Below are 8,451 nucleotides of genomic sequence, written 5' to 3'. Positions count from 1 at the left end.
CCTATAATGTGCTTGTATTATGACTTACTTTACACGGGAGCTGCCATTTGCTGGGACCACTTTAACACTGTCCTTTCATGGAGGAATACGTTGAGAAAAAAAGTTGTTGGTGATATTTTTGCTCACACAAAGGCTGTCAGGGGAAAAGGGAAACTGCCACACGTGTCCACACAGTGGTATTTTTAAAGTTAGACAGGAAAATAACTTGAAAACCTTGACGTTTGCTGTTCACAACATATGCTGTAAACGTACACAGGCATACAATCAGGTAGAAAGGAGCCTGCTCTGACAGTTAAGTTAGAACTGTTAACAAATAGCCTCAATAAGAAGTCGGAGACTATTGTCTTAATATGGCCATCAAAAGCAGCGTGAGTGCAGTTAATGCAGAGCTCAAATGTTCTCTTGTTGTACTAAATGTGTGTGATTAATTTCTCCCGTTGAGTGAAACAAACCAACATGCTGTGCCTGTCAGTCTGATAGATATGTGAAGCATTAGCATCAACTGCTACTGAGAGGGAAAACTAGGCACGATAGATTTGCCTGTCGAACAGCTTTTCTGCTGTACAGCTTGTATGAGACATGCAGAAGACATTGGAAGGTAGAGTTGGTGCAACTCTAGAAACTAGAACTAAATCAGTCAAATGAACTTGTTTAAAACTAAACCAGTCAAAGTTTGGGCCGAATTCCAAGAGAATATATGGCAAGCCTAAAAAACGTATATTTGTCCCAATTACTCTGACTGAACTTGAGCTACTTTGCAAATTACTTTTCTCTATATGTACAAAGCTCATAGAAACACAATCTAAACGTCTTGTATTTGTAACAGCAGCAATGGGTGGCTCCATAAAGAATTGACTGGTAGACACAAATGTACACAACCCTTTTTAAGATTTTAGTTGTAAAGAAAACTGAAAACCATGTGACTGTTTTGATTTCACTTCACAGATAGTCACTTCTTTCTGTTGGTCTGTGAAAAAACTTACAACGAAATGCATTATAATACTGCAGTCTTTGTGGTGTACGCTAACACAATGTGAAGAACTTCAAGAGGTCTGAGTAATTTTGTGAGGTGCTCTATATCTATTTATATACCTGTTTCCTTATTCTGTTCCCTTTGTGCTTCTGTCTCCTTGAAAGTCATTTCATTTGCACCAGCTTCCTCGGTCTCCCCAGCTATCCTCCCTCTCCGGCAGTTCGACGGCCTTTAATTGCCAGACATTAAAAAGAATACTGCTGAAGAAGAATCCCCCAGGGCTGCCGGCGGGATAAATGGTAGCACTACCGCTATCGAACCCCCTCCTACATGCGGCAATGAAGATGTGTCAACATAATCTTGGGCAATTTGCAGGTATCATCAGGGGTACTGATTAACTATCCTACTGTCAGATTTAAATAGCCAAATTGTCTTCGACATTTTCGGGTTTCAGCAGCACTTTGGTGATAAACAGTAAACCGAAAGCGTTTATGTTGACATGGACAATCATTCACCTGTTTAATATGTGGTTATTTGAAGGATTAAGGCCAGATTTTATGATAATAGAGAAATTAAGGATTTATTAAATGTCATGCTGTGTGATTTGGGGTCATAAAATTTCAGTCACAGTGTCTATCAAATTTTACTGTAACTGAAGCTTTAATATCCTTGCATTATTTCCAAACACAGATGCCATTTTCTTGTGGTCATTAAGAGAGCAAATTATATTTTATTCATCTTAGGATGTAGCGCTTAGCAAAAATAGTCATAATGCTCAAATCTTTGCCCATTTTGAAATGTTACAGCCACAAAGCTCAGTGTATTTTACTAGGATTTAATGTGATGAATCTACAAAAAGTAACGCACAAACATAAGGACGATGCAATAGCTGAAAAGGTGCGGAATACATGCCGCACCTGAGTCAGGTCCTTTCACTCCAATTAAAACTGAAAAACCTTTGCGGTGTGTCTCCACCAGCTGTGTACATCTAGAGGCTGAAGATATATATACACACACACATTTATATGATTGAGTGAAACCCTAACTCTAAAAAGCTTTTAAAACAGAGCGGGCATTCAATATCTGTCATTAGAGTGATTGCAGACTCAAGCTCCCCTTTCCATTTCCATCCTCGGTTTGGTTATTGGTTTGGGGTAGAAGACAAAATTCCTCCTCCTATTTAATATTCTTATCGCACTTTTTCCGCAGCGTCTGCAGTGTGCAGTGAATTCTCTCACCTCTCTATCTCCCAGCCGCAGAGTTTCTTCTCATTGACAGACAAACTGTATCAGCAGAGATACAGAGAGAAAATGAATTTTGGGTTTATTAAACGCACGGATTCATATGAGGGAAGAAAAAAAAGAAAGTCCAGCAGACCTAGAGAGATAAGTTATCTCACAACTGATTCGCTCCACTCATTATCCCGTATCGGAGCCAAGTGACTCTGATGGCTGGGAGTTATCCTCTTGTGTGGGGAGGGTTGGGATGATATCACAGCAGACATCCCTTTGTTACGTGTAGCACTTGGCAGAGACTCCAGGAGAAAAGTCTGCAGTTAAGTTCTGGAGAGAAAAGGAGCTTACTATAATTTAATACTTTACAGTTAGTTGTAGCAAGCGGTACTAGGGTGTGGTTTCTATCAGCACCAAAGCAAAGTTATAGTTATAAGCTGCCTAATGTCAGAAAAGCAAGAAAAGTTGCAAATTGTAAAGTATTTCCTTCTCTTTTTTTACATTCTTTTCCTTCATTGTACTCTTTTTACGCACTGAACACCATGTTTTAACTACATAATTCTGTACTTTTATTAATATTATCAGCACCATATAAGCTCTTGCTGTACCCTGACAAAGCTAACAGTTAGGTCACACTGAACTAGTTATCTTCATAATCCTGAGTAATCAGTGGCTAATCAATAATTTACATGACCTATTCACAAAATAGTTATAACATCTGCATACGCACTCACCACAATGAACAAAAGATGCTTGAGAAACCTATGTGATTATTACTACAATTGTCTTCTAAAAACAAAATAGTTCAGTCCTCCTATTTCCCACAGCGTAAACATGTACAAATCTCCACGCAGCTTCAAAATGGAACCAACAGCAAAGAAAATGGCCATGAGAAGAATCATCGATACTTTTGCACATACCCAGTGTGATATGTGACAGAAACTATAAGCCCGAACAACTAATAACTAATAACAAGATGTTTGCTGGTACTATTTATATTTTACAATACTCTGATCATCTTGTCATAATTTATATACACAGAGAAAAAGACAATAAAACTTGATTTACTCATCTCACATTTTACTGAACAAGGCTGTATTAATGGTAAAAAAAAAAAAAACTACATAGGCACCCTTCTGTCACAATTTAATCGGAGGATGATTGATGAGTGATTTATGACCCTAATTAATTGCTTTTAATTTCCGGTCACATGATGCCCAATGGAAACATAAAGTGTTTCATAAGGTCAATGCTTCAAAATAGCAGGAGACTTTAAATTAAACCCTTATTCATGTTTATTTTGAAAAACTTTAGAATTTCACTGCTTTTGTCAAGATCATATAAGTTTTTCTTACATTGATGAAAACTCAACATTCTGCATGGATGGTTAGCTCAGCTGGTCAGAGTAGGGTACTTATAATACCAAGGTCACAGGTTCAATCCCCACACCGTCCAACTGAAATATAAAGTCTTCAGGAAATCAATTCTTCAAAATATCAGAAGCTGTGTATTAAACCATTATGCACATTGATTTTGAAAAACAATAGAATATGAGCTCTTTACTCAAATCTTCATTGTGGTAAGATCATGTAAGTTTTCTTAAATCCATGTAAGCATGCTGAGGTCATGAGTCGTCCTGGGGCGACGGGGCTTCATGTGACCGGAAATTAAAAGCAATTAATTAGGGTCATTAATCACTCATCAATCATCCCCCGATTAAATTTTGACAGAAGGGTGCCTATGTTTTTTTTAGTTTTTTTGTAGTTTTTTTTATGGTATTCTTATTAGTGTGTGAGTTTTAGTGCTACCCTGGTGATTTGGCCTTATTTAAATATTTGAATGAAACTTTTACAAGACAGTGGTAACTTGTCTGCTGTACTTTCAGTAAAAAAAGACACAAATAAAAGACAAGTAATCGGGAATTATTATAGCAAATAGTAACTTAATTTACGAGAGTAGAAATTATCCTAAATTCCTGCGTCTTCATCTTTAAAATTCTGTTTTATTCTTTAATACTTATTCTGCTTTCTATTAAAATCCATAAAGTGCTCCTCCAGGGTGCCACATGAGCTACGATGAATGCTTCTCCCACCAGGGATGCAACTCGCTTGTTATTCACGTCTCTCTGCATCCACCTAGTTAAATGACAATGGCTGCCCTTTCGATAATGCATCAGATTTTCTCACCACACTCCAATCTGAGAGCTGCGTCTGCTTCTCTTCTGCACAGCAATAGCCGATCTTTCCAGCTGTGTGTGGTAAATGCCCACACCGAGTTTCTGGCTGGACTGTTTGTACAGGTGCTCCAGCTGGATTTCTGAGTGGGTCCTCGACCGTCTGACTCGGTCAGAGTGTTTCTTTCACTGTTTGCGTTGGCAAATCAGGTTTGAGTCCCGCTGACAGCTATTCTTGAGGTACTTCATTTTTGTCACTTCGACTGGGCAGTGATCCGAACCAGCTCAGACTTATAAACACTCTTTTCACCTCCCCTATTTGTCCCATAAAACAAAGATAGACTGTTTACTTTAATCAAAGTAAAGAGTGTGTTTACTTTGGTCAAAGTAAACACACTAAAACATAATACATTCTTCATTTTCTCGTAAAAATAACTATTATAATCCACATCTTGGCCAGATAAACATTTCTTCGTAACCTGTTTCGTCAAAAAAATAAATAATTTTTCCACCTCGACTTCACTCAGTTGTCACAGACAGCTGCAGAGTTCTGACATGTTAATTTCAACCCTGAGATGACCCCCAACTAATTATCCTTCAACTCTGTAAACACTAGTAGCACCAGTTAACACCAATTAATGGCCACTGATCATTGCCAGATGCTACTTCTTGAGTCATTTTCCTCCACTTGTGCTGCTGATTTCAGACATAGATGTGGTTTTGAGGTACATAAGCAACTATTAACACAAAATTGTGTCTCGAACATAGTTTGTGGTAATTTTATATTCTTGTATGTCAAGTTTTTTTATGTTTGTTTTTCTTGATTTATATTCTTGCATTCTCTTTTCGATAAATGTCTCTGTTCGCACAATTCTTTAAAATTAAATAATTTTTTTTTATCATGTGAGATCGCAAGACGGTTTCTCCATCCAAATGGTTTTCAGCTTTGGACTTTCCATAGCTACATGGTAATACTTTGACAGGATATTACAACAGAGTTAAAGACATATGCATGCAAAAGACGGCTGGGTGAATGCTGTAGCATTAATGCTAGTGTGGACAGAGGTGTTGCAGTTTTCTGTGAACATTGTATACAAAATTGTGATCCAGTTTGCTGAGATATAGATGAAACTAAAGAGGATCTTTATAATTCACCCAGACTTCCCTTTGAAACTGGAAAGATGTCAGTGAGCTTGTTTCACATTGCATTTCTTTGATTACCTGATTTTGGGTGCAATCTCTTTTATGTTTCCTTTTGTCTTGGAGTTTTTAAGAACAATGCAGCAGAGAGGAGAGCAAAAACTTTGTATATTTAATATTTTCAGAATGAATTGAACAATCCAAATGAGCTGTTTCTCAATAAACATCTGTGTAAGCGTAAGCTTCATGGCATTGCTAAAAAAAAAAGTATTGTTTCGTAAATCAGTTTTTTTTTTCTAATTAATCCTTGATTGTCTTAAGAGTTGCATCAAACCTGTAATGTACCAGGTTATACTAAGTCATTTTAAGGTTTGGTCAGTCCATATTGAAACCTAGGACAAGTGTTATTTGAACAAGTGGTGAGTATTTACACTGACAACCTAAAAATGCTGGACACTTTGGTAAAAGTGCCTTCCTATAAGAGGAATCTATTTGCTTAAATTAAAGTGAGAAAAATCAAATATGTTCATTCATGTTGACATCATATTCTGCCGGACGCCAGCACAAAGTATATTTCATGCACCGAATAATCAAAACCCTTCCTCTTATCATTTCTGCTTTTCCTGGCCTTATTGTTATTTGCTGCCGCATTGTTTGTATTGATTAGTCGAGTGTGCACTGTTTGTCATCGTCCCTGCCAACTGTACTGTTGCCAAGGGAAAGCGTGAACAAGCCTCTGCCAGCATCAGCCTCCTCAAGCAACAGCTGTGCCACATATGCTGCTGATCAATATAAACAAACATGGCCTCCCTGCACCAGGGATAAGGATTGACAGGTATGATTCATCTTCTGTGCAGCCGGTGGGAGGTGCAAGTAATAATAAGCAGAGATAGATCTTTTCCTGCAGCGATATAACCACTGGGGTTGCTAGGGGTAGGTAGGAGAGATCATTCGCCCCCTGAGGTAGCTGGCAGGGTTTCCCCACATGAACCCCCTCACAGTTTTGCAGAGGATTAGAGCAGCAGGAATCCACCAGGGCTGCAATTTGTGCCATCCTCAGTAACTACGATGAACGGGGAATGAGCACAGATCATTGGTGCTGTGCCAGTCGTGCTGCAACAGAGCATATTCAAGAGTGACAGTGGGGAACATATCCAAGTGAATTATTACACTGTTTTTAATAGAGACTTTGTAAGCTACACCATCTCATCTCATCAAGAGAGCTGTGCTTGAAGCATCTCACTTGTGAAATAATGATGAAATTTCCATGCAAGCACCATTGAAGTATTTTGATCATTACAATGTGGTCCTTTGTGGCTGTGTGATAGGAATTCAGCGGCTTGTGCAACTCGTATACTATTGTCTCAGGGGCACAGCTGAAAACACGCGCCGTGGAGGACAATAGCTTGATAGAGTGGGTATGACATCCCCTTGATGAAGAGTAATGGCTTGAAACAATATTTCCCCATGGAGCAGAATTGAAATCTTATATGGTTTCATCGCCAAGCAATTTTAAGATGTCAGATCAGTTTTGTTCCACCAAGCATTGTATGAAGGAGCAAAGCCCAACCACAAGGGGAACGAGTAACATACAGGCAGCAGTGACACATTTATTGCCTATTTATGACAGATAGACAAACAGACAGACAGAATCTTTTCAACAGAGGTGTTACAGAGGAGAACAAAAATAATCTAATACTGCTGAAACCAAATGCTTAACAACTCTAATGATTGCACCGCAGCATAACTAGCTGCCACAGGAAGTCAGAATAGTGGCAAACAAAAGTTGTGTACTAAAGGTTTCCAAGTTTGGCTTCATGTTTGTTTGCCATGTGATAAGCATTTTGGAACATTGTGTCTAAAATGTTTTTAAATGTTGACTTGCAGCTTTGTTTTTTGTTTTTTTTTGTTTGTGTGTTTGTTTGCTTGTTTTTTTAAAAGCTGACAACATTATCAGAATCTCTAGAATATATTTAGCTGGTATTTAATGTGTAGAATGCTAGCTCTGAATGTATCTGCAGCATACAGTTAAAAGAGACATTGTAGATTAAACAGAGATATGTGAAATGCTGTCAGTCAACTGTGTTTAAATCCTGAACTAAGTTACCTTCAAATCAGCTCACATTTCTCTGACAGGAAACACAGCATCACCATCTAGTGCTGGTCATAGTACTCATTTGCTGCTTTAACTCTTTAACATTTTTGAGTGTAAAATGGATCCTGTGGGATGTTCAGCACTGACCAAGCATCAGAACATGCCTCCATCAGGTGCACATTTTGTACAACTGATTAATTAAACTAACTTTCTTTATTCTCTTCAGAGTCCATTCTTAGTAAATGGGGTTTTATAATTCAGTTAAAAGTGTTAACCATCAAGAGTAGGTTGTCTAAGGGTATTCTGATTTAACAATAATCATATTATATTTAGACATACGGTAATTTATAAGTGTTATGGCCCAAATGGGAAATAGAGCCAAGATCAATAAAATCGGGGTAAAGACAAAAATTCCCATTAGTTTAAATTAGACAAGAAAATTGAACATTTAGGTCTATTTATCACATTTCATGAAAATACTTGCTTTCATGAAAAAAAATCCCTTGGCAGGGAATTATTGTAAACGGGCACAAAATGGTTTGTTTATGTGTATTAGATGAAGGTGGGAAATGGTAAAATTGCAATCTGAGGTTTGAAAATGGGTTTATTAATTTGCAAAGGGCTGAACTGACCAGCTTTTACGTGGCATATTTATTTATTTATTACCTCTGTCTATGTAGTTTTACATAAGGTTGCCGTACTATCAGAGTCGATAGTAACAATACCTTATGGTATTTTTAAAGCATGCGTTGATTTTGAAATGAAGACATGGGTTACGGTTTGAAGTCTTTCAGCTAAAACTTGGAGAATGAATATTTCTCTTCAATCAGAGCTTTTT

This window comes from Gambusia affinis, linkage group LG14 (assembly GCF_019740435.1).
Source record: "Gambusia affinis linkage group LG14, SWU_Gaff_1.0, whole genome shotgun sequence".
Taxonomy (NCBI): Eukaryota; Metazoa; Chordata; class Actinopteri; order Cyprinodontiformes; family Poeciliidae; genus Gambusia; species Gambusia affinis.
Note: the sequence above shows the minus strand (reverse complement) of the source record.